This window comes from Chelonoidis abingdonii, chromosome 9, assembly GCF_003597395.2.
Source record: "Chelonoidis abingdonii isolate Lonesome George chromosome 9, CheloAbing_2.0, whole genome shotgun sequence".
Taxonomy (NCBI): domain Eukaryota; kingdom Metazoa; phylum Chordata; order Testudines; family Testudinidae; genus Chelonoidis; species Chelonoidis abingdonii.
The window spans coordinates 42,578,878-42,606,762 of NC_133777.1; the positions used below are offsets into that span (position 1 = coordinate 42,578,878).

General features: G+C 42.5%; 1 protein-coding gene across 6 annotated transcripts in view; it reads left to right on the top strand.

Annotated features, from left to right (window-relative positions):
* Positions 1-997: 997 nt before the first annotated feature.
* The window catches only part of CSNK1G1 (casein kinase 1 gamma 1), a 299,618-nt gene continuing 272,730 nt past the window's right edge, over positions 998-27,885 (top strand). For 3 of the 6 annotated variants that reach the window (XR_012656528.1, XM_032791177.2, XM_075069447.1), the window contains exon 1: positions 999-1,117. The gene's annotated coding sequence lies outside the window, so the exon portion shown is untranslated. Of the gene's footprint in view, positions 1,118-27,885 lie in introns of all 6 variants that reach the window. The other 3 variants (XM_075069449.1, XM_075069450.1, XM_032791172.2) reach the window with 2 other exon arrangements.

Genomic DNA, 27,885 nt, shown 5'->3' on the forward strand with positions numbered 1-27,885 from the left:
GTGTGCCATAGGTTGCCTACGCCTGCTCTACACAGATGGACGCCAGAGTCTTCCTCTTGCAGCAGAAGGAATAGGTGTCAGGGGATTCTGTGAACAGTGCTAGGTACATATTTGTGCATGGAGGATCTGCCAATTGCTATCCCTGGTGGGCTGTGGACCCAAAGTGGAATGCAGACTGTACATCAGTAAAATCCTAGTGTGGACAGGGCAGATCACTTTGAGTAGCTACATCCAGCTAAAACTACAATTAGTCTTTTCTAGTCTAGGATTTTACAACGTTAGTGCACATTGTGAAAACACACTTATTTTTAGAGTAGCTTCAAAGTACCTCAAACTCTATATTGCACTGATCCTCCCAACATCCCCATGGCTGGGGGGTGCACCATTATTCCCATTTTACAGAGAAGGCAGAGTCACTAAGCCACTCACCCAAGGGCACTAGTGAATTTGTGACAAAACGGAGTTGAATGGAGGTGTCCTGGGTCCTACACTAATGCCTTCACCACTGGACCCTCCTTGCCAGAACCGCACCAACGGCTGCACCCCTTGCGGGACTGGGCGACTGCAGCGCAGACGAGGCCCCAGGCGCCCTGGGCCAGCATTGTTTCCCATCACCGCACCAGTGCTTTCCTGCGATAATGGCGGTGTTCTCGCCTGCCCAGCAAAGTATTGGTGTCTCCGCAGCAACAACAGTGTCTTACCCTCCCCCACCATCCCGCGGGGAACCGTGTCCCCTCCCCCCTCCCGCGGGGTACTGGTGTCTCCCCCTCACTCTGGACAAGGGTCACGAATGAAATCCAGCGGTTGAGCGGCTGCACTTCCGCATAGTAACGGAACGCGGTTGTTAGGGAGTGTCCGGCGCCGCGGTGCCCCGGAAGCGGTTGTGTGGCAGCCGAGCCGCTGCGCTCGGGTTTCTCCCATAGGGCGCCGCTCGCTCGGGGGCGTGTCCTTCCCGGGTCGCTTCCCGTTCGGCCCCTCCCCTCAATGAGAGCGAAGGGGAAGCGGCCGGGCGCTGAGGGCGGAGCCGCCGGCGGGGGCGCAGGGAGAGCGGCGCCCGGGGCCCCAGCCCGCCCGGCCGGGGAGGAGCAGAGCAGAGGAGAGGAGCTGCCGGCGCTAGGTACTCCAGGCGCAGCGGGGCCGGCCCCTCAGCGGGGGGTTGTGGCTGGGGAGCGGGGCTGGTGGCTTGCGGCGGGGTCTGGCTATCTGTCCATCTGTCCGCCAGTGGGGCCGGCTCGGCTGCAGGCTGTTCCCAGGGCGTTGGGGTGGTCGGGCGCACCCCGGTCTGTCGGGCAGGGGTCTTAGCCGGGGCGAGCGGAGGGGGCCCCTGCCCCACGCGGGTGGGGTCCCGGGGTGGCACTTCCCGGCATTGTGTCGGGGGGGCTCTTTCTGCCGTGTGCGTCCGAGCCCCTGCTAATCGGGCCCATTTGTCTTCGGGGGCGGCTGCAGGAGCAGCAGGCTTTTATGGGCTGCCTTGTAACACGTATATGACTGGCCTCCTCCGCATCCTTAAGCTGCTCTTACCCTGGGGCTCCCAACTTTCCGTGGGCCAGACGTGTTGGGAAGCTGGGGGGCTCTGCTTGTATCCTGGAGGTCTGGAGCTCTACCTTGTTGGGCAGGCATGTGGGCTTCCTATACCATGGAGGCGACAAAGTCTCTTGTAAGCCTTGTTGACACAGCTGCTTCTGGACAAATTTCCACATTGCTCTGAAGTGCCTTGGCTAGCAATGGGGTGGGAATACTGGTGTAGGATTGGTACCTAAGACACCAGCAGCAGGCTGCCCAGATCTGGTCAGATCATTGTTTGATGACAGTTGTAAAAATGATAGTGTCAAGCTTTCCTGAGTTGTCATACCATCGCTTGCTTCATCAGTTGTGGGAAATATTCAGAAGTTCCATGTTGATGTTGATGTAGTTGTGGTGGCTGGCAGATCCTGGGTATGCTTCATTTGGCCACTCTTGGCAGTCTGTTGTGAGTAGGTCTTAGAAGAGCTGGGCTATCAGCCTTCATTTTTAGGCTACTACAGGTTAAATTACTTTAACATAAATTTGACTGCAAGCTGGCTTCTTTGAAGAAGCATCATAAATAGGCTTAGGAGTCCAAATGGTTCCCCACTAATGGGTATTCAGAACTGGGAAACAAGTTACTCTCGTGGTAGTTGAGCCGTTCTCCTGCAGACTTTCTCAATGGATTATGTTTGTTTTTTGTTTAATCCTAGATAGTTGAGTGCATAATTTCCAACAATCCTGCATAATTTGCAGTGATCCTTTATTACTTGCCTAGAGGCTGCAAATTAAATTAGGGACCCATTGTATTATACTGCATACAGATGCATAGACAGTCTGCACTGAAGAGCCTATGGTCTAAATAGAAAAGATGACAAAGGGTGGGAGCAGAAAGAAAAAACGAGAAGTGCAACGATTTGCCCAAGGTTACACAGCAGATGAGAATCAGGAGTAGAACCTGGCCTCTTGACACCCAGTCCAACTGCTCTGTCTACTAGACCACACTGTCTCCTGAGTTAGAAGATTTGTCAAAAGGCATCTTTACCATCTCACTAAGACGAGTTTACATGATGTGGTGGGTTTTATATTCAATATATGTTGATCTTATGATTTTAATACTAGAACTGTGTGTGATGCATGTGGCGCTATACAAGTGGAGTGATTGAAATTATTGCAAAAGATACAGTTAAAAATAGTGATGTGCACATCAGATGATATTAGTTGATTTAGCATGGATCTGAAAAAAAATGGATATTTAAGATTAGAAGAGTAAAATCTATTAATAACTTGTGTGAATGAGGAAAAAACAGCACTTGGTTTGAAAGCTTAACTCTGATTCAAATATAGACTTAAAATTTACCTCCACTTTATTTCTAACCTCTTAGTAGAATGTAATGTCGGAAACCAGTTAACTGTAGTATATTTTAGTCCACAAGATAGTAAAGTGTTTGTATCAAGTGCATTTCTAATTACTAGAGAGACAGGGTGCATGAGGTAGTATATTTTATTGGACCACCTTTTTGTTGGTGAGAAGGGCAAGCTTTTGATCTTGCACATAACTCTTCAGGGACCAACATGGCTACAGCATCATTGCATATCTCTAATTACTCACAGGCAAAATTATATTCATGCAGTTGTACATTTTGATGCAGTGTCAAAGTTTGGGTTGTCCTGGTATTACATTTTCCTTTAGCATTTTGACTTTATTTAAAATGTATTACATTGATAAAATGAAAACCAAACAATGCTGTCCTGGAAAAATACAGACCACCTTTTTTTATCTGAGGAGAACTTGCTCCATAGCTCTTAGAAGAGGGGAGTCTTAGGGTTGGTCTACACTACGGGGTAAAATCGATTTTAGATACGCAATTTCAGCTACGTGAATAACATAGCTGAAGTCGAATATCTAAAATCGATTTACTCACCCCTCCTCACCGCGCGGGTTCGATGTCCGCGGCTCACCATGTCGATTCCGGAACTCCGTTGGGGTTGGTGGAGTTCCGGAATCGATATAAGCGCGCTCAGGGATCGATATATCCCGTCTAGATTAGACGCGATATATCGATCCCAGAGCAATCGATTTTAACGCGCCGATATGGCGCGTAGTCTAGACATGGCCTTATTTAAGAAAGTTGAATATGAAGAACCAGTAGGCTGAAATGTTTTTAAACATTAATTAACAGCTTGTAAAATTTGCCACCTTTCCCACTCTTCAGACCACATAAGAGTGGCCTTGCAAAACCCTTTGAGCCTATTTGTAAATTACTGTTTGTCATAGCCTGGATCTCACACTTGAATTTTATCACAGTATGTCTTAATCACTGTGTGTAATCACCACATGTGCAGTCTTCCTTACTCCTACAGCCCCTTCAACATTTGCCCTTCCTCTTTGGTAAATTAGATATTTATCATGCCTTTCAGTCACAAGCAAACAGAATTTAACCATAGTGCATTTATTTCTGTTTAGTTGCCATATTTTCAATACATTATTGATGACAAGATATTTGCCAAGCTAAAGTAAAGGATGAAGTTAATGATTTTAGGAAAAGAGTAAACTGTATGTACTCATTCTGAAACCATTATAAAAGGCTAGAAGCTCTTTCCCACAGAAGCATAGCCAAAAGATTCCTTCTGTGTTTCTTAAGGTAAGTCAACTTTTTATGGGTTGTAAGCCAACAAAAGCCATAGAGAAAACTTTGCTTTCTGCTAGTTGCATCAGTAGCTAAAGCTTTGCCTATATTTGGAAGTCTTAGCACAAATTTCCAGTGTTGATGCTGACAGGTCAGGTGGTGGTAGTAATGGTGTGTATCTAAAACATCCTTGGCCATTTGGAGCCCTGCCTGTGTCAGAGTTGAACTAAAGGTTTCTAGGGGAAAATAGTGAAAAGTCCTTGTGTAGGAAAAATAGCCGCAGAAGAGGTAAAACTGTTTATTTAAGTTAAACTTGCATACCATTCAGGGGACACTGAATTTAAAATAGAATTCTTTATCTATTTTATTAAAGTATTGAAAATCTAACTTGGAAAGCTAAGCTTGGAAAATAGCTATTCATAGCTAATGGCTGTATCTATACTACAATTTTTTTTGTTTTTGTTTGGTCAAACATTTTCCAGTCCTGCTTACACAATGTGGCTCCTCTGGTGCTAGCAACAGTGGTTAGTTTAATGTGGACAAGTCTCCTGTGGCTGCTGGAATTAACATGACCTCTGATTCCACTCAGAACTTGTCTAAATGACACTGTTAGAAATGCTGCATGGAAACCTTGGGTATGCGAGCACTGCTAATGTTTCTACCCATGGTGAAACTACATCAGTAGCATTGAATCCTTCAAGATGAAAGATGTTATATCAACATCAGAAGACTATTCTTGTATCTCTAGCAGACAGTTTGATGAAGAAATGTAAATTTATTGACTCTGTTCTCTGAACTTCTGCTAATAGGGGGTTCTGGATTCTGGTTTTATTTTTGTGACAGGCTGGTGACTTATTCATCCGCTGGATGTAAACTGTCATATTTGGCATGCACACGCAAGTCTGTTGCTGTCTTGCTGTAGATTCCCCAGCATAAAATCTCTGTAGAAGTGTCCCTCACTTTCGTAGTAGAAGAGTTGCTTTTTAACAGAGAGCTTACGTGCTCCTGAAAACTGTATACACCTGTTTCATCAGCTGATTTCCATCCAATGTGAAATACCAGGCTACATGTACTTGAAGAAAGAAACTGCTGTGCCATCATTGCAAGGTTTACAGATTGAATCCCACATGGTACCAGAGTCTATGTTCAAGTCTGAACCAGGAAAAATGTTAGCTCTGTGGAATTAGAGGTCTCAGATGGCATATGTGCCGTGCTGTACCTCTAACACCAAAGTGTTTTTTTTAAAGAATGGACAAAATTATTTTTCTAAAAATGTGTGGGTTCAAGAGCTGTCAAAGATGAAGTATGGCTTTTAGACAGTACAGTTCAGGACTGTTCTCTTTTTTTGTGGAAGGACTCACAGTTGCAGCTGAAACCTTCCACAAAAAAAACATTCACAAAAAAAGTGGTGGTATAGCAATTCTATGTTTCATTCACTTATCTGACCATTATAGGAACATAGGAATTGCCATATGGGATGACATAGATGTGGAGTAACCTCTATCCCATTTTAGGTCTCCTAATTTTCTGTAGTTAGAGATTTGCATAAACCATGAAGCATTAGGATTACTACTTTTTATAATAGTTAATGCTAGTACATTTTATAGCTTTGGACATTTATATAGCTAACAAGAATATCCAGTCACTTTTTGAATTTTACTTAATTTTTGGCCACCATGATATCATGTTGTGGTGAGTTCAATAACTTATTTCATTAAACTTTTTGCTATTGTTATAAGCATGTGAAGTGAGAAAATGTAATAATTTAAATTTGCACTTATCTTATTAACATTAACCTAATTCATATTTCCACACCAGTACAATCGGGGCCAGTGCAATCATTTAGGCGACATAGGCAGTTGCCTAGGGCACTGTCATTTGGGGGGCACCATTTTCTTTGGCAGCAACTGCAGCGGCCGGATCTTTGCCTGCCTTGGTCGCCACTAGCATTTAGGCGGAGGGAGCTGGAGCAGCGGAGTGCAGAGAGGGCTGGTTGTAGCAAGGGGGGCGGTGGCACGCAGGGGAGCTCCTTGCCCCAGCTCACCCCTGCCTCGCCTCCTCTCCGAGCATGCTGTGGCCGCTTCACTTCTCCCACCTACCAGGCTTGCGGTGCCTAAGCTGATTGGCACCGCAAGCCTGGGAGGCGGAAGAAGTGAAGCAGCCATGGCGTGCTTTGGAGTCCTCGTGCGCGAAGCAGGGGTGAGCTGGGGTACTTCAGGGTGGAGTGTGGGGAGCTGCCACAAGGGTGGCGCCTCAGGGCAGGGGCACGGGCGCAAGGTGGAAAATGTTTCGCCTAGGACGCAAAACATCTTTGCAATGGCCCTGAGTACAATAAATCTCATCCATAACTATGACAATTGTTTTGTATAAGTTGTCTACTAATTCAGTTTTATGTAACTTGCAAAGAATTAGGAAGGGGCCCTCTCTTCTCTAGAGAGAAATAGCATGAATTCAGTTTGGAAGGTGTAGTCTGTAGTCTGCAGCACATGCTGTCCAGATTTAAATAGTTATTCCACCTTCTCCTTAAGAAGCTACCTTATGATTATGTCTGTCTTAGACCTCCTTGACACTTTCCCTCTACAAATAATGTAAGTAATAACCATCTGCTAAATGTGTCTTTGTATGGGAATCATCTGCATTACTCTGCTTCTCCTTATTGCCTGGTATGTCACCTTTAAAAGACACATTTATGTTTGATTGACCTCAACTTCATGTTGTTTGCATATTTATTTTGTTTAGTCTCCAAATGTGGTAACTTTTTCTGTATGTGGTTATCTGTCACTTTTTCTACTGCAACCATTTCCCCATACTCTATTTCTTAATGCCACTAAGGTTGGGAGATCAGTCCTTTTATGAAAGTAAGCTGTGACACATACGTGCTAGTGTTAATTGTTATTAATTGGTCCTTCCCTGAGTCAGTAACTTCTTTTGGATTGTAACCTAATAGAATCACTGTGGATTGTGTGGGTAATCCAATTTTAGTTAAAATTAGTTCCACAGTTTATGATGTGCAGATAAAGTTTCATTTCCTTTTATTGGCTTTGAATCTGCTCTTTTAACTTCATTGACTGTCCTCTTGCCTTTTGTGTTATGAGAGGGGGAGAGCAGAAGCTTCCAACTTACCTTTGCTATACCACCACTCGTAATTTTATATCCTTTTATGTTCCTTGTTTCCTTTAAGGTAAACAATCACTGTCTCTTTAGTCTTTCTTTATATGAATTTTTCCATGCCCCTGATAATTCATGTTGCCCTTTTCTGACCTTCTTAATTCTGTAACTTCTTTTAAGATGAATATCCAGTACTGCACTCAGTATTCTAGGTGAGGCCACATCCCTCATTTAATAAATGGCATTAAAATATTTCTATATTTTCTGTCCTGTTCCTTATGCTTCTTAATAACTTGTCTGTATTATGTAAATCTTAATATGGTAATTATGTAAATTCACTTGTTGTCTGAGACTTTTATGAAGGCTGAAGAGTATTCTTTCTACAAAACTATTGCTTTATCCTAGTTTACAAACCTACAGTTTTGGCCTACAGCTGAGACCAGGATAATCAATTCAGGCTGTAGTAAAAACATGCATTGAAACCCCATGGAAGCCCATTTTACATAGTTCTATTCTTTAATACTATTAATTATACACAGTTAAGATGTATCTGATTTAATATCAGTTTGCTCACTTCATGCTTGTGTAGAAAACCACATTTGTCATGTAACAGTGATTGCTTATGGGGATTTAAGTTGCTTGCTTTTGTCAAATCCACATCTTTATCACCTTATAGTAGCAAGAATATCTAGTTCAGTAAAAAATTAAGTAAACATTGTTCACTGGTGGAGTTCACTTGTAGGTCACAAATCAGACTCTACTGATTAAAATCTTCATTGAGGAGAGAGTGCATTATTGTACAGTAGGAGCTAGCAAAGTTAACTGGAATTATAGTTGGACAAGACTAATAAATACAAGCTTTATTGTGAGAAAAGGAGTCTGTGAATCCAGAAGTTTAACTGCTTGCTCTCATGAAATCCAGGTCAAAAAGAGTTTTTAGCTGTGAAGAGCCCTGTCTTCAAAGAATATTTTTTAGATAAAACATTGCTGGAACTCTTTTAAAACATAAGCATTAATGTTCAGGTATTGTGTGAGTTTGCTTTTCAAACATCTCCCAAGAGATTGATTTGTCATCATGTGAAATACTTTAAGTGCTTTAGCTTTAACATCTTTGCAGAATGTGTGCGATGTACTGGTGTCTGACTGGGGCTAGTTCAGTTAAATTTGCTTTTCATAAGTAGGCTCTAAAAGACAGTATAGAGGAGGTTAGTATCATTACCCCCCTCTGTGCCTCAGTTTCCCCTTCTGTAAGATGGAAGGTGACTTGTCCAAGGTCACACAGCAGGCTAGTGGACAGAGCTGGCAGTAGAACTTAGGTCTCCTGAATCCCGGGCCTGTGGTCTGTCCATTAGACAGTGATGCCTCACACAAATTATCATGTCCTCTGACAAAGCAGGGACTGGATTTTATCTCTGAACTGTCAACATCTAAGGCAAAGACCTTAAATGAGACTGCTACCTAGCACAAAACTAACTTCATATTTCCTGAATCTTTTACTTTAGGAAAACTGGCAACCTAAGAATTATCTTTCTGCTTGAAAACTTTCTCACTACTAGTCTGCCTTGTAATGTGTAGGATGACTACAGCTGAAAAATGTAGAGGGGAAACTTTTTTCAGCTTGTTTACTTGGTACTTGTTGAGAGTACTCTGTAATACATTCATGTTCTGTTCTTCCTGCTTATGTGGGTGTTTTGCACAGCAAGTATGGATGAGGAGCACCTTAAAATAAGAGTGTGATTTGTGAAACCTGAAAATTGAAGGGGAAACACAGGGGCAGGCATAGTACCTGAAGTGGCTTTTTAACTCCTTTTTCATAGTGTCTGTTTTTCAAGTTCAAGTCAAGGTTAAAGTTCTGCAGCAACATCACCTTTGCCAGGATGCTCAGAAATGTTTTCTATTCCTGTGTTTCTTTAAAATGTGCCTTAATTTATATAAAGGTATAGCAAATTATATAGCTGTTCAATGTGTAAATCTTGTAGAAATTGTGTTTATTTCCTAGTTCTTATTTGGACAAGCATATAATGTTTTCTTAATATAGGTCTTGCTGTTAATTTTCCATTTTAAAGACATATCAGGCCAACAGTGCATCTGTTTAAACTGAGAGCTGGATCTTGACAATGTAAAAAGGTAGAAACTAAATCTTTTTAGATAAATGTTAAGTGTTAGAGCACATTAACACTTGAACATCCTAAAACTGAGTGGTAACCATTCTACATATCTACAACTTTCTCTGCTCTAACATTGACTGTTGTTGGGAGAAGGAGAATTGTGCTTAGAACAAAGACTTATGATTTTTCTCTTGGAGGCTGTCCCAGTAGCATTCTTGGGCCTGTCAGAGGAATATTATTTATGCTGAAGGGATTAGTTAGTGGACTGTCTTGTAAATGTTAAATCCCTACGAAGGATGCCCATGAATCATGATTTTGGTGGGGGGGGGGTTGTCAATGGCTTCTAACCTTACTGTCTGATCAAATTTTTCAAACTTGACTGTGGACGTTTTATAACAGATTAGTTGCTCTTCTATATTTATTTACATGCCATCTTTCAAAGTTCAGGTATCAGTTCTCTCTCTGTTTATTTTTAAAGTAGCTTTATTCCAAGCCCAAGCATGGAAAACTCCAACTCAGAAGTGTAACTTAAGAAGTTATGTAAACATGATCTCTCTCTCTCTCTCTCCCCCTTCACATAGCTCCCTCCACTGTGGGAGTAGTGCTTCAAGTACTCCATTCTGTGTAGCTTTTTAATCATCTTTCTTCTGAGCTGATCAGAGCGAAATGCTTGAATGTCATCAAAGGTTTGTCAGTTCACATTTGGGAAGTACTTATTGTGGGAAAACTAGGTTGAAAACAGTTTTGTATCTAAACCTGAACATTGTGGGTTGTAACTGAAACTTTCTGGTAGCATTTAATTATGGTGTACAGTACACTATACTATTGAGGTGGCCTAATGAAAAAAGGCTTGCTGTCTGATTATAACAATTAGTTGCTCTTCTTCTATGCATTGCAATAAAGTGTTGCCTTCATGAAAGTGAAAACTTGGATGGTACCATTTAAAACAGGAAATGATAAAATACTACTTAAATATGTCATTGTTCACACAATCAAAAGGGGTGTGAAATGACTGCATACTGAAAGTGCAGACTAATTTGAGATGCATACTTTTAAGTCAAGACTTGATGGCAAGATTTAAAAACTAAAATCATATAACGGGATGTACTAAATTCTGATTCTGTTTATTTTATCCTAGTTAACCTAAAAACTAAATACCTTGTCACTGCCTCTTCTGAACTTATATACAGTGTTGTAGCTGTATCCCACCTTGTCTTCTAAACTTGACAGTCCACAGACTAAGCTGTGTAGAGGATTCCCATACACTGCCTTAAAATGGAGTTAAGGTTATAAATGTGTATAGCTCATTTAAATAAATTTTAAAGTCTTTGTGTATTCTTACTTGTGGAATTGACTCTTCCTTCCTCTGAGTTGTGGAATCACAAAGAACAGTTTCTCTTGGGACACTGTTTGTGCGCTGTTAACTTGAGTAGCCCACTTGTCAGAATGCCCACTATCAACAATACCCAGGCGCCATGCAGTCACAAGGTCTGGCTGTGCCCAGCCTATAACTAGTCTCTTGGGATTGACTCCTTTAGTGGGCTGGGCCCCATGGACCTACATGGGTTCTGTTGGAACAGGCTTGTGGTCTCCAAGACTGGGCCTTCGGCACTAGCGATCCCTATTTTTCTCTGACTCCTTCCAGTGAATCCAGCCAGGCCAGACTCCTGCAGGAGGCTTGTGCGGTACCTCTTCAGGCCACAGTGTTCCCAGTGGGTATTTACAACCACATAGGCAGCCTTTTCAAAACCAGATTAATTGTTTTAGTCACTTGGCATACACAATCTGAAAGATTTTTAGGTCAGAATAGAGGAATGAAGGTTAATGGATAGTCCAGTCTGGTCAGCCCATAGCCACACTGTAGTGAAACTCTATTTTCAGACTCTGTCTCCCTCTCTGTGTGACCTCCTTAGTCAGTCAGTTCCAGGTGAGAAAGCTCCAAGCTTCCTCCAGAAGACAACAGGGAGAGTGGCCTCACAGCTTGAGAACAAAAGAGTGAGAGGAATGGCCTTTTTTTTTCAGCTCCCCTGCTGAAAGGTAGCAAAATTTACGAGTCACTGGAACTTGCATTGTCTCTGACCCCCTTGGTGATCTGGGTCTGTTCCAACTGTTCCTTGATGACTCTTCAATCCATTTAGACAGGGAAGTGACACACACAACTATGTCTCTTAGTCTGCCCTAACAGCAAACTTACTCTCTCCCCCCTTACCCACCCAAAGAGGGTAACAGTGCAACATATAGGGGAAACTGAGGCACAGATAGGTGTCATAAAATACTACAGAAAATTCCAACTTGGTCACATGAGGTCCTGGTTTTTCTTAGGTTAACTGGGTTGAGTGCTGCCACTGATTTTTTCTGAAGTGTCAGAAGAGGTGTTTATACTGTCAGCGTGGTCTCCTCATTTGTTAAGGTCTGACTCTGGTGCTGAAGGCTAGTACCCCTGATTTCTTGGCAGCATGTATTCTATGCTTAACAGTTGAGTACTGAGGATCTAGCACTGAAGATTCAGGAGAATTGCATGGTGTGAGGCTCTGTGTAGAATAATTAGCTCATATTCCCCTGGATCTTAACTAAATTGGGTCGGGTGCTGAGAACCTGACATCCTTGACTCTGTAGTCCCCTAATCCTTCTGCTTTTGACTGAGTTGTCACCCCTAAATCTGGGTTTGGATTTTTGTGTGCTCCAGATCCTTCAGGGATAGTCAGCTAAGACTCTGGGTGTTCCTTTTGTGCCAATCCCTTAATTTTTTAAATGTTGCCCTTAGAAATCAAGGACCCTAGCTGCACACCTATTTATTTATCCTTCCATTTTGTTTAAACTCAGTTAATTCACGATCACTCAAACCAAGGCTGTCCTCTACAACTAGCTCTTCAATGAGGCCCTTGCTACTTACCAGTACTAAATCTAAAATGGCATCACATCTTGTTGGTTCATTAACTGTTTGGTTAAGAAATTTGTTGATTATCACAACCAGAATATCTGGGCCTTAACTTTATTACTAGCATTTGGCCTCCAGTCTGTATCTGGGGAAACTGGTCTCTCTTAATCATATAATTCCTGGTAAAATATATTTCATTTAAAAATGTTGAGGTCTCTGTCCATATCCAAATTGGATCCTGAGTGTCTGTAGCAGACCCCAAGCACTATCCTAGTGGAGACTTGATTACTTTTCTTCCCCAAAGTGATTCTGAACAGCTTCCATTTTCTTGATTCCATCACTTCTAAATTCTGTAGTCAGCTGATCTTGTCATTAATATACAGTGGTATCCCACCACCTTTACCTTTGTATTTCCTGAACAACATATACCCTTCCATACCTGTATTCTAGTGCTGACTACTGTTGCACTGTTTCCATTATCCCTGTAATATATGGTTTTACTTCCTGCACCAGTGGTTCAAGTGCCTCCATTTGTTACCCAGGTTTCTTGCATTGGTGCACAGACGTAGTTATTTCTGCTTGGCTTCACCCATATTCTTCCCCTGATTAGGTAGTTATTTTACTGCCACTGTTGTCTACTTGACTGTTAGTGATACTGGTGCTATCTTTTCCTCTTGTTGTCCATTCTCCTTCCCTCTGTTTTCTCCATTGCTAGAGCTTCTTTTACTTACTTTTTCACTCTAACTCAGTATTAAAATCAGGCATGGAGACTACATAAACTAGGAATTCAGGGGAGATGCTTAAAGCTCTTAGTCAGTTGTGCCACCTACATCCTGGAAGTCTATTTCTTTCCCAGCTCAGGTGGAGTCCATTCCACGAGAACAGTTCTCTGTCCATAAATGCCTTCCAGTGGTCAAACATCTCAAAGCCCTCCTTTTATAGCACCATTGTCTGAGCCATCTGTTGATTATAATCTTGTCTCACCTTCACTGTCAGTTAGAATCCCACTGAAGATCACCTGAACCTCTTTCTTTAAGTGTCTTTCCCCAGCCTGGTGTAGTCTTCCTTGATGCATCCCTATCGCTGGGTAAATTCTCTCCATCAGGGATGTTGGGTTGTGGGGGAATTTAAAGTAGAGCTTGGGTGGCCCAAATGGCCTAGTTTCCCAAGTCGCTATAGCATCCAGGGCTCCTGGGCCATGCTGTCCTAATGGTTGGAGACAATGCAGCTGCCCTTTGGTGCTGGATAGTGTGGCCTAAGTCAGTGGGAGTGCCCTTTGCAGCAGGGCCGTGTGGCCTAGTGGCCAGAGTCGATGGTACTACCTTTGCTGCAGCAACTGCCAATTTAACTGCATGACTGAAAGCTTTGTCTTGATTAGGAACTTGGCCTTTGGCCATTGCCTGGTTTGAGCTAGAAGGTGAAAAAGATCTTTGTCAAACCACCTCCTTGTTCTTGGCGGACTTAAATTCCTAATGTAGTCTGGTTGCATGAAAAGACCCCCAGGAATGAATTGTTGACCGTCTGATGTATAGATTTCTTAGCAGTGTCAAGGGACTTCATCCCAGAAGGCTTTTTAGAAGGCACTGATGTAGTTCCAAGTATCTGGCTTTGAGTCTTTATCCACAAGTTGAAAACTATTTTACCAACGTTTTTGGAGGCCGCTTGTAGTTGGAATTTATACTCTGTGATCCACTGAAGGTTGTTTTCTAGCTGTTAAATTTAAAAAAATAAAAACCACAAGGTTAGCAGAAGATGGACCTCAGGGTTCTTCTCCTATGGAAAGTGATTGGCTGCTTAAGATCATGCTGAAGTTACAGGTTGACTGACACATGTTCTCTAGCTTTATTCCATCCAGATTATCCTCAGGGTATCCCCAGTGGGAATGGTGTGAATTAAATTGCAACAATAGACTGAAGGTCCTGAGGAGGTGGATAGGAGTGGAGTTGGCCAGTTGGCAGATGGAGATTTATAGATGCTAAGTCAGGGCCTTCACTCTTACAGCTGTCCATTCAATAACCTCACAGTTGATTGTGAGACTGGAGTTGCTAGAATACCTTCCCTGATGTAGGATGCCATCCTGTATATTGCCTGTGATGGAGAGAGACAACAGCAAAATCGTGAAGTGATAGTCATTAGTATAGTTTCCTGAAGCAAGATGACGTGCTTCATGTTCTGCAGCTCGCTGAAGGAGGGTATATCCCACTTGGTCATGGAGATGTCCTGGATACTGAGATGCAACACCTGTAGCAAATGTCTTCACTGTGGTGCTACGCTAGTACAGTTGCAGCACCGTAGCTGTGCCACTAACATGTATGGTGTGGACAAGCCCTATTTGTTTTCTAAGCTCTCAACTGCTGTAGGTGGGTTGCAGAAAGCTGTGGGCATGAACAGATTGTAATGGCTCAATCTGTGTTGCTTGGAAAATTCTGAATTTTGACACTGATGTTCACAGCATGTTAAAAATCAGCTAGGAGTAGTTCTGCAAGTGCTCACATCAGAGCTGAGTAACACTGGATTGCTATTTGTCTTTAGCTTAAAAATGTACGTGCCTGCAGAAAAAAATCTATTTACTAGAAATCAAAGCATCTCAAACTTTCTTCTTATAGGCAGCAGAAGCTAATACAAAAAAAATTCCTTGCTGACCACATGTTTAGGAAGTTGCAGATTAGAATTTTTGATTTTTCAAATTATAAACCCAGGAATTCATAATGGAAACAGGCTAATGTGTGTTCCTACCTACATCTATTACCTACTACTGCAATCTAACTGATCTGGGCTAACCACCTGTGCAATTATTCAAAAGACTGAGGTATGTGACTTGAAAAAAAAATTTATTTGCTCTCTGTTCTTTCCCCTCCATCGCAAGCAATCTGAAATGAGCACAAGATGCTAGGGAGTTTTGGCAAGTGTCACTGGGGAAGGGGAACTGAAGTAATCTGGCAATCAGTTTCTCTTCAGTGTAGCTAGATATTCAGATGTCCTGCTATGTTGCTCTAAAGTTCATTGGGTTGCTTTGACTGTATTTTTTTTTTCTTGAGTAACAGTTCTCCCTGTCAGCTGCCAACAACATCCTGTCGGCAAAGTCTGACTCAAATTTGTTCCTGAAAGAGTTCATTTACTTAAGATCTGAGGGACCAGTCAGAGTTCTAAGCACCATACAATAAACATTAAAACAGGACATAGAAAATAAAATGAAGAAAACCTAGTTTAAACAGACATCCAGAATCAAAGGATCTGTCGCAAGGGCAAATGAGTCTTTCAGTCAATACCCCACTAGCTGAAAAGGATCTGTTGTCTATTTTTGGTGTGTTTTAGGAAGGAAGGGGAGAGCTAATATCTAGAGCTCTATGCGGATACAAAATTTGTATCTGCATCCGATCCACAAATGTGGTCTGTGGATAGCCACAGATTTGCAGGGCTCTACTAATACCTAAAATGAGAGAATGAAGAGAAGCAAGGATGTTGGTGCAGAGATGGGCACAAAAAAATCAAGGGTAAGTTTGCCATAAAATGTGGGACTTGCATCCTTCCATAAAAGCACCAATGTATGAACTCCTTTTGGGAAGAGTTCCACAGCAGAGCATCTTTGACCAAGAAAGTCTTGACCCTGGATCAAGAATTAGATCTACCCTGGCTGACTGGTCCAATACATAGGTGAAAGGCCTATCATTCAAATACTTGAGGCCTGGATTATGAAGGGCTTGGCTGCAGTATTGATGTCAAGACACTGAGTTATAGCATTTGGGGTATTGATATAAGTGTGAGTGAGAGGATGGGCACATACCTGTTGTAAAGAGCAAGTTAGAATCCTGTATCTATTTCTAAGGAAGCTCAGGTAAAAATATTACATTGATTTGGCATGAAGGTTTGCGGCTGTCTTGTTAACTTCCTTACCTATTTGAAGGCTGTTAGCATAATATTTTTGGTGTATTGAAGCAACTGTACAACCTTGTCTCTTAAAAGTCTATAAGTGGCTGTCGAAAGCTCCATTTCAGATATTCGGCATTGGAAACTTGGATACCAAAATTGCTTGGCCTAGATGGAAGACGAGATTGTGGAACATACGTATGTTGTCCAAGTTTGGAATAAGAAATTTGAACAAGGGAACACTACCTTGTGACATACCTCTTTCATATGAGACAAAGATCACATTTTACAAGCCTCTTAAGGGAAGACCTTGACTATAAGTAGAACTGGATCTTTGTTCCTAAACAGGCCCAGACACCCAAGCAGAGAGCAATACTTCTGGCCAGCTAAACACTCTTTCTTTACGTGGCTCTTTGAACAGTACAAACTAAACAGCATATAACATTGTCTGCTGTATTGTACAGTTTCTTTTCTTTTGTAAGAAATATTGTAAAGGTAACTTCTTCATGTTCGCTCTAGTGACCGAAGTTTTTCAACAGAACTAAGCTAATTCCAAACTAACAGACTTTTTTGGAAAGCAAAACCAGTATGAGAAGTCTAGAGAGACTTGAAGAGACCTGGAGTTGGAAGATGATAGAACCTGTTTTAGACAATTCTAACCAAGCAGTTTTATCTCTTTGCCTATTAACCACTATAACCTAGATAAACCAGTGAAATTTTAAACACCTGTTCTTTTTAAAAATAATGTACTTTGAGTTAGGAATCTTTCCTGCATCAGTGCAACCAACTCTTACAGAGTCTCAGGTTTCATTTTTTTGGGGGGAAAAAAGTTTCTAGTCTCTCTGTATATTCTGAGAACTCCACAAATGTGAATCAAATGAAAACTGAAGCAGCAATGCGTTCCTGATTATGCAGTTGTACACCTCCAGTGATGTCACTGCTATGGGGGGAATGGCAACTACTTCTCTTAGGAATAGGTTATCCTGGGGACTCTGCTGTTCCAGCTCTAGATGGGGAACAATAGGGGGTGCCATTTTCTTGATCAGGGTCTGAATTACTTCATCATAGACTTTAAGGTCAGAAGGGACCATTATGATCATCTAGTCCGACCTCCTGCACAACACAGGCTACAGAATCTCACCCACCTACTCCTGTATCAAACCTGTGTCTGAGCCATTGAAGTCCTCAAATCGTGGTTTAAAAACTTCAAGATGCAGAGAATCTTCCAGCAACTGACCCTTGCCCATACTGCAGAGGAAGGTGAAAAACCCCCAAGGCTTCTGCCAATCTGCCCTGGAGGAAAATTCCTTCCTGACCCCAAATACGGCCATCAGCTAACCCCTGAGCATGTGAGCAAGACTCACCAGCCAGACACCCAGGAAAGAATACTCTGTAGTAACTCAGATCCCACCCCATCTAACATCCCATCACAAGCCATTGGGCATATTTACTGCTCGTAGTCAGACACGAATTAATTGCCAGAATTAGGCTATCCAGTTATACCATCCCCTCCATAAACTTATCAAGCTTAGTCTTGGAGCCAGATACACCTCTACCTCGATATAATGCTGTCCTCGGGAGCCAAAAAATCTCTACCACGTTATAGGTGAAACTGCATCATATCAAACTTACTTTGATGTGCCAGAGTATGCAGACCCGCCCCCCTCCTCCCCGGAGCACTGCTTTACCACATGATATTCAAATTTGTGTTATATCGGGGTAGAGGGGTATGTCTTTTTTGCCCTCACTACTCCCCTTGGATGGCTGTTCCAGAACTTCACTCCTCTGATGGTTAGAAACCTTTGTCTAATTTCAAGTCTAAACTTCCTGATAGCCAGTTTATAGCCATTTGTTCTTGTGTCCACATTGGTACTGAGCTTAAATTCCTCTCCCTTCCTGTTATTTATTCCTCTGATATGATGCTCTCTATCTCCCCATAGCCTTCTTTTGGTTAGGCTAAACAAGCCAAGCTCTTTGAGTCTCCTTTCGTATGGCAGGCTTTCCATTCCCTGGATCATCCTAGTAGCCTTTCTCTGAACCTGTTTCATTTTAAATTCATCCTTCTTAAACATGGGAGACCAGACTGCACACAATATTCCAGATGAGGTCTCACCAGTGCCTTGTATAACAGTACTAACACCTCCTTATCCTTGCTGGAAATACCTCACCTGATGCATCCCAAGACCGCATTAGCCTTTTTTCATGGCCATATCACTTGGCGGCTCATAGTCATCCTGTGATCAACCAATACTCCAAGGTCCTTCTCCTGCTCTGTTACTTCCTGCTGATGCATTCCCAGCTTATAACAATAATTCTTGTTGCAGTTCTTTGTTGTTCATGCACACATAATTAGTACCACCTGCCAAGACAGTGGCACAAACTCCCTTTCCTTTCCTTAAGCTACAACTGGACCTTGGACTTTGAAGGAGTTCTCCAACATCCAAGACAAACATAGATGGTCTATAAGATATATAACTAAATGGGCAGATATGCTATCAAGCTACCCTGCTAAAAATAAGAGTGCACCTCTGATGGCATGAGTGACAGGAGGGGCTAGCTAACCGAATTATGTATCTAGTAGCTTGATGGGTACTTACTTGGGCAGATAGCTCCTCATGGCACCATGGCTACATTCTTATTGCTATTGAAGTAGCTCAGCCAGAACTAGTGTGAGTGTTCACAGTGCACATATATCCAAAGTGGGTGAGGACTCTGCACATAACTCTTTGTGTGTACAATATTGGTCTTTCTTTCTCAAGCTTTTTCCTCTTCAGCTTCTGACTTGGAAAAGTTGGTCCGTGCATAGAGGATATAACTGGTCTTTAAATAACAGTTTCAGTGAAATGAGCTTGGATAATAGTGCTTTAGTTTTTCTTTGTTTTTTCTCTCTCTCCATCCCCCTCCCCAGAACTCAAACTGATGCATATGCAGTCATGAAAGCTTTTTTTTAAAAGCAAGTCAGTGTGTAAAGAACTAGCCAGCCAGCCAGCCAACAATTTGGCCCTAAATGGCCTCTTCAACAATGTATTCTGGATGTATTATCTGGGCAGTTTTTGTGTTTGAAAAATCACTCTGGTACTTTAATATTCTTGGATGAAGATTATCTGGGCCCCCTGATTTCATCCCATTAAGCTGTTCGAGTTTGGCTTCTACCTCGGATGTGGTAATATCTATCTCCATATCCTCATTCCTATTTGTCATCCTACCATTATCCCTAAACTCCTCATTAGCCTCATTAAAGACTGAGGCAAAGTATTTGTTTTAGATATTGGGGCATGCCTAGATTATCCTTTAACCTCCACTCCATCCTCAGTGTTTAGAGGTTCCACTTCATCTTTCTTTATTTTCTTATTTACATGGCTATAGAATCTTTTTCTATTAGTTTTTAATTCCCTTTGCAAGGGCCAACTCTACATGGCTTTTGGCCTTTCTCACTTTATCCTCACATGTTCTGACCTCAATAAGGTAGCTTTCCTTGCTGCTCTCTCTCATCTTCCATTCCTTGTACGCTTTCTGCTTTTTCTTAATCACCTCTCTGAGATCCTTGCTCGTCCAGCTTGGTCTGCAACTCCTGCCTATGAATTTCCCCCCCTTTCTTGGGATGCAGGCTTCTGATAGATTCTGCAACTTTGGCTTGAAGTAATTCCAGGCTTCCTCTGCCTGTAGATCCCCCAATTTCTTCAGTCCAATCCACTTCCCTAACTAGTTTCCTTAGTTCTTTAAAGTTAGCCCTTTTGAAATAAAAAACCCTAGTCTCAGATCTATTTTTGTTTATCCTTCCATTTAATTTAGTTTAAACTGAATTAGCTCATGATCGCTCGAACCAGGGTTGTCCCCTACCACCATTTCTTCTATGAGGTCCTCCCTACTCTCCAAAACCAAATCTAAAATGGCATCCCCTGTTGTCAGTTCAGCAACTATTTGGTGAAGGAATCCATCAGTTATCGCATCTAGGAAAATCTGAGCCCTATTTTTTTTATTATTATTATTATTATTATTATTATTATTATTATTACTAGCACTAGACCTCCAGTCTATATCTGGGAAGTTAGTTTCCCATAATCACACAATTCTCATTAGTATGTACTTCATTAAAAACATTGAAAAGGGTCTCTACCCATATCCAAATCAGATTTCGGCGGTCTATAGCACACCTCAAGCACTGTCTCGGGAAGCTCTAGTAGCTTTCTTCCCCAATGTGATTTTTGCCTAGATTGACTCTTATCCATTCCATCACTTCTTATTTCTTTAGTCTACCTCATCATTGATATACAATTCTACTCTACTACCTTTGCCTTTATTTCTGTCCTTCCTAAACAGCACATACCCTTCAATACCTGTACTCCAGTCATGACTACTATTCCACCATGTTTCTGTTATCCCTATAATATCCGGTTTCACTTCCTGCACCAGTAGCTCCAGTTCCTCCATCTTGTTACCTAGGCTCCTCGCATTGGTGTACAAACATCTTAATTCTTGCTGTTTGTTTGACTTCACTCACATTCTTTACCTGATTAGGCCCAGACATTCTACTACCAGTATCACCTATTAGAATTGTATCTACAGTACCCTTCCTCCGTGTGTCCATTCTCCTACCCATGACAGTATCCTTTCTTGCTTTTTTTCTTCTCTCTGTGTTAAAATCTGGGGTGGAGATTACCTGGATATCTCTCAACCATCTCCCCCCAATTCCTAGCTTAAAGCTCTCTAGTCAGTTGTGCCAGCCTCCATTCTAAAAGTCTATTTACCTCCCTACTCTGGTGAAGTCCATCCTGAGAGAACAGTCCTCTGTCCATGAATGCCTCCCAGTGGCCATACATCTCAAAGCCCTCCTTATAGAACCACTGCCTGAGCCAACTGTTGATCACTATAATCTTGTCTCACCTTTGTTTCCCTTCTCTAGGAATAGGTACAATCCCACTGAAGATCACCTTAGCCTCGATTTCTGTAAGCGTCTTCCCCAGCCTGGCATAGTCTCCCTTGATACGTTCCAGCGAGAATCTAGGCCATTTGAAGTGTCCTTCCTATGGGAATGAACATCAGCAGATTCTTTCCCGCACCTGTTAGGATCCTCTTCAGCCTCAGCTCCACATCCTGTATCTTAGCACTCGGCAGATGGCACACCCTTCTGTTCTCTGGATCAGCTCTGGTTACAGACCTGTCTGTTCTTCTCAGTAAGGAGTTCCCAATCACGTAGGCCTGCCTTTTCCTGGTGACGGTGCGATTCTCCGGTCTATCCCCTGCTACCTCTGGCTGCAAGTCCTCTCGATTCCCATTCACCCTTGCAATCCTCTGTAACCCATCCCATATCTTCCTGGGGCTCATGTTTGGTGTCATCTCCATTGACTCTTCCCCTCTCCTTATAGGGCTAGCTGCTCTTCTCTCACTTTCAGCAACCACTTGCTGTGCCCCTCCTTCATCTTCTAACTCCGCAAACCTGTTCCTGAGCTCTGTTTCTCCTTCACTGGCCCGTCTTTTCCTCTGCCTTCGTTTAGTCACATGCTTCCACCATCCACTTTCCTCACCCAGCAGTCTCCCCACAGAATTCTTTGGTCCTGTTCCATCTGCAAGTCTAAGCTTTTTCCCTTCGTCCTCATGTCTTTTCTCCATCATCCGCTCAAACCCCCTTCTAAACTCGACCAGAGTTTCCACCTGCATGTCCAATCTTCGGCTCTTTTCTTCCATCAGCTCTATCAGGCGGCACTTCGTGCAGACAAAACTCTTTTCAGGTACCCCCTCCAGGATCATGTACATGCTGCAGCTTCCACATCCAGTCATCTTCATTGTGTCTTCCACTGCTTGAGTAACTACAACTGCTGCCTCTGTATCTGTCATAGGTTTTCCACCTAAATCCTGTAAATCTGGGAAACACAAACCAACCCAAAACACCATCACCCACAGCAAAAACAACCCCCCCATCAAGCACCAAGACACTGCTAGAACACTGCACACTCCCTTCAGTAGCCTGTGTGTTCCTCTGCCTGCCTCTTAATCTTCCCCCACATTCTTGCTGTAAACTCAAACTCCTCTGTTTACAGCTCTGTTTGCTGGCTGCTGTGCTGCTGCAACTCTCTGTGCTGCTGCCTGACTGGCTGGCTACCTTTGGGGCTGACTTGGAGCCCTATAATCAGGGTTCAGCTTCTCTCCCAGCACACTGCCCCACCAGCCTCCACACATACAAATAGCTACAAATACCTTCACCTCCAACAGACGTCCCACTCAAACTTTCCAGTTTACAGCTCTGTTGCTGGCTCCTGTGCTGGTGCAGCTGTCTAGTGTCATGGGTCAGAGGGTCTGCATGTCTAATGGTCTGCTGACATTATCTCAGTGAGGGGGATTGTGAGTGAGGCAGCGGAAGTGTTGGCTAGGCACCAAATATTGGAGTGCTGCTGTGGTGAGTTGAACAGGGCCTTCTTGTGTCTTATCCCATGGCTCCCTTTTCCAGAGGTAGGCTCAGATCTGGTCCAGAAAGAACATAAGAATTGCCATACTAGATCAGAACAGTGCTCCTGCACTCCAGTATCCTGTCTGTGACAGTGGGTAGTCCAGAGGAAGATTCATAGACTCTAGGACTGGAAGGGACCTCAAGAGGTCGAGTCCAGTCCCCTGCCCTCATGGCAGGACCAAATACTGTCTAGACCATCCCTGGTAGACATTTATCCAACCTACTCTTAAATATCTTCAGAGATGGAGATTCCGCAACCTCCCTAGGCAATTTATTCCAGTGTCCAACCACCCTGACAGTTAGGAACTTTTTCCTAATGTCCAACCAAAATCTCCCTTGCTGCAGTTTAAGCCCATTGCTTCTTGTTCTAGCATTAGAGGCGTCTTATCATTAAAGAAGGCTAAGTGTGAAACAAGTTGTTCTACCCTCCTCCTGATGATACCCTTTTAGATACTTGAAAACTGCTAATCATGTCCCCTCTCAGACTTCTCTTTCCAAACTAAACAAACCCAATTTCTTTCAAGCCTTCCTTCATAGGTCATGTTCTCAAGAGCCTTTAATCATTCTTGTTGCTCTTCTCTGGACCCTCTCCAATTTTCTCCACATCTTTCTGAAATGCGCGTGCCCAGAACTGGACACAATACTCCAGTTTGAAGGCCTAACCAGCAGCAGAGGTAGAGCGGAAGAATGCTTCTCGTGTCTTTGTTTACAACACACCTGTTTAATGCATCCCAGAATCACATTTTGCTTTTTTTGGCAACAGTAATCACACTGTTGACTCATATTTAGCTTGTGCGTCCACTATGACACCCTAGATCTTTCTGCCATACTCCTTCCTAGACAGTCTCTTCCCATTCTGTATGTGTGAAACTGATTGTTCCTTCCTAAGTGAAGCACTTTGCATTTGTTCTTTATTGAACTTCATCCGGTTGACCTCAGACCATTTCTCCAATTTGTCCAGATCAAATTTTGATTTATGACCCTGTCCTCCAAAGCAGTTGCAATCCTCCCAGGTTTGGTATCGTCTTGCAAACTTATAAGCAGTACTTTCTATGCCAACTATCTAAGTCGTTGATGAAGATATTGAAACAGAGCCGTCCAAAACGACACTGCGGCACCGACTTGTTAGACCTTTCCACGCAGGATTGGGAAGCCATTAATTAACTACTCTCTGAGTACGATATCCAGCCAGTTATGCACCCACTTATATAGCCGCCAATCTAAATTGTATTTACCTAGTTCATCGATAAATATATATTCATGTGAGACCGTATCAAATGCCTACTAAAGTCCAGGTATACCACATCCACCGCTTTCTCCCTTACCAACAAGACTCGTGTATCCTATCAAAGAAAGCTGATCAGCATTGGTGTGACATGATTTTGTTTCTTTCACAAAATCCATGCTAGCTATTGCCCTATCACCCTACCACTACCACCTTCCAAGTGTTTGCAGATGATTTCTTTAATTACTTGCTCCATTATCTTCCCTGGCACAGAAGTTTAAACTAACTGGTCTGTAGTTTCCTGAGTTGGTTTTATTTCCCTTTTTACAGATGGGCACTATATTTGCCCTTTTCCAGTCTTCTGGAATCTCTCTCCTGTCTCCCATGACTTTCCAAAGATAATAGCTAGAGGCTCAGATACCTCCTCTATTAACTCCTTGAGTATTCTAGGATGCATTTCATCAGGCCCTGGTGACTTGCAGGCATCTAACTTTTCTAAGTGACTTTTAAAAAAAGAGCAAGTTATTTTATCTTCTAAACCTACCCCCTTCCCATAAGCATTCACTATGTTAGACATTCCTTCAGACTTCTCAGATGTATGCTAAACTTGCGATAGACAGTTAAGATATAACTTGCCCACAAAGCAAGCCCAGTCCTAACCCTGATTATTTAGATGTTGTCTGAAACAGAAGGGTTTATGAACATCCAAAAATTCTGCATGTCTGGCTCTGTCAAGCAGTGGTTTAAATACAGGTTGGACATTGCATGCTTTAGGGTGGCGAGTAGGTATCCTTCCTCAAAACAGGCTTTCAGAGTAGTGGTCCTACATATGCTTTGTTCTTTCACCAGCTATGAAGAGCATGTATCAGTCCTAAGGAGTAGCTTGAGTTTTCTATATTGCCTGTAGTATTTCCTGTTGTAAATGGGCCAGTGTTTTTTGAGAACAAGTTCAATTACATATTTTCTCTGCTATGGATCTGTTATCAACCTGTCCTGCTAGCTGACAAATTTATCATAGCTTGCTTCTTCTCAAATATCCAGTGTATCCAAAGATGATCAAAGGGATAGGAGGGAATGGAAACCATATGAGCAAGGCTGAAGGGAATGGGTATATTTAGTTTGGAAAAGAGGAGACTAAAGGGGGACATGGCAGACTTTCAAGTATTTGAAGACTGCTATAAAAAAGATGCAGAAAAATTGTCTCTTGCCACAAACTACATGATAGCAGATTTAAACTAAATCTTGGGGAAAAATTCCTAACTGTAAGAATAGCAGGACAATGGAACAAATTTAGGCAAGTCATGGAACTCCTTCATTGGAGGTTTTCAAAAAGAGGCTGGGCAGCCTCTATCTTGGATGGCTTAGACATCACAAATGCTGCATCTTGGTAGGGGTTAGACTAGATGACCTTTGTGGTCCCTTCTGATCCTGTAGTTTTATGATGCTGCATGTTTCACCATCTGAGTCTCTATCCTTATAACATGGTGGGAAATAAAATGAAAATCCTTGATTTGCACCAATGTATTTAGGTTTATGCAGAAAGGCAAGTGGGCTCCCACTGCTTAAAACTTGCTTTTTGGCCTCATTTACTAAATGCTAAAACAATGGTACTTCAAATGATTTTAAATTGTGTATACTGAGGATTCAAATTAATTCAGACTAACCGCAGTTTAGGTTAGCATGGATGCAGGCCAAACAGGCTTTAGCAAGTCTTGGAACTGACTCATAACTGTTTGTTAACATTTTAGCCCTAGTCCAGGTGGTGATGAGTGGAGATAAGCTTGTGTTGCTATTTGAATAGTAATAATTCTTTTCACTGTTTGGACCAGAGTTAAAGAACAAGCAGTGAAAGGGTACTGGAAGTCTAAGACAAACACCAGTAGTCCAGTTTCTGATCACTTCAGAAGTGATTAAGGATGAATGAACTGTATACTCCCTAGTTTGTAGATTGCAGTGGTTATAGAAGTGCAGATTTGAATGATCACATAGAAATGTTATGTAAATTACATATAAGGATCCATGGTACTAGTGTATCCAATTGAACACAACTGTTATGGTAAAGGTTTTATTTGCTGTTACCGTCAGTATTTACAAATGCAAGATAAAGGCCAAATCCTCCTTGCAGTGTTTATAGTCCCATTGAAATAAATGAGACTATGCATTCAATTTAAGGGGATTGTGGGATACACTTCAAAGTGGGAATGCCTGGCTTTTGCAAGCAGCAATGTTGGTGACCTGATAGTAACTTACCCTAAATTCAGAAATGTAATGGGGTTCCTGGTTAACAACATTGCCTATATAACATGGGTGGTGGTGATGAAACAGCCTTTTTATGACTTCTTTTGATTTTTAACAAAAGCTAACTTGAAGATTAATAGAAGATAAGTAGTACAAATGGAGTCTATAGATCATGCAGCCTACACATGAAGATATTCCAGAGTTGTATTTTAAGATTATACCCTTTCATGCCACTTGGAAGGTTAAGTTTAATTCTTGGTGAAAATAGAATTCTCCTTTTGTGTAGGCAGTGCTACTTCCCACCCATTTGCGGGCAAATATAAAATATGCAAAGGGACTTGGTGCTGGATGCTAAGGCTTTGTCTACACAAGACTTCACCATTAAGAGATTGGATTCTGTCAACAAGTCATTGTTTTTGTATAATTTTAATTTGTCATGCATAAATTTTAATTCCTGATGGTGCTCAGCAAATAGTGCTGCTTAGTTGGTAACACAACCAAACAGCCTCCTCCAGTGATCTTTCTCTCCCGCCCCCCCTCACCCCTTTGTCAGTAAAGTAAATATCTTCTGCATCAAGCATTAAAACCAATCCATTGTTTCCTAGATCTTAATTCTGGAGACCTGAGTCCCTCACTTATTCCTATGACAACTGGAAATTTGCAGGGAATTGTGGGAAGGCTATTAAAGGACTGTTAGCTATTTTTGCTGGTGTCCTTACTGCAAAGGGAACAAGTTCCGTCCCAAATTATAGCCCTGACTTTGCTTAAGCTAAATCCCCCTAGGTAAACTAGTCTGGGCTTAAAGTGAACCTGGATGAGAGCTTTTTTCCTATATGAACGGTAGGAGAGGTTTGGCTAATACCCAGGTAAGAACCTGCATTAACTATGCAGTGAATACATAACCTAAACAGATTTTTTTGTACTGTAGTAGGTAATGAACTTTTCAGAATGTAGTACATAAGGCATAACTTCGTTTAACAAAAGTTCTTAACTGTTCAAGCTGCTGCTTGTACTAGCTTATTCTGGAGCCCATAAGGGGTGAGGCAATTCTTAATTTAGTCCTAAGTGGCACACAGGATCTTGTTCAAGAAGTAACTATAGCTGAACTTCTTTGGTAACACTGACTGAAATGCAATTATTCTCTTAGAAGGATGTTACTTTTAATACCAATAAACCCTAGCACGATAACATTTAACTTTAAGAAGGAGAACTACAGAAAAATCAGTATGTTTGTTAGATATTGTAGACGTGCGGACTCACCCCTGCGACGCCTCCTGCTGGTTACTTCTGAGAATTAGCTGAGTTCCAGCTCCGGAGCGCCCTCTGCAGGCCGGCGATCCACCTGTCTTCTGGCCCCGTGTCTCTCCCTGGACCTGGTGCCCTTTTATGTGGAGCGCTGCCCCCAAGCAGTCACTCCTTTCTCTGAGGGTTTCCCCTTCCCCTCCACCCTCTGTCCCCACTTTGCTTCAGTATATGGCTACTGCCCAGTCTCCATCTCGCCCCCATTCACTGGGGCAGACTGCAGTATCAGCCACTCATCATAGGCAGCAGGGTTTGGACCTGCTGCCCTAGCCTACCCCTGGGCTGCCCTCTGCAACCCCCAGTACCTTTTAGCCTAATGCTCAGCCTCAGCCTGGGGCTTTCTAGGCTAGAGCTCCCCTGCTCCTCAGCCCTGCTCCCCTCAGGTACTTTGTCTCTAGCTCCCAGCAGCCAGGCCCATCTCCCTCTACAGCTAGAGAGAGACTGACTGCTTCTAGCTCCTCTGGCCTTCTGATGAGGATCCGTTGCTCAGTTTGGGGCGTGGCCCCAGCTGCAGCCACTTCCCCAATCAGCCCAGCCTAAAGGCTGCTTTCTCCAGCCACAGCCCCTTCCCAGGGCTGTTT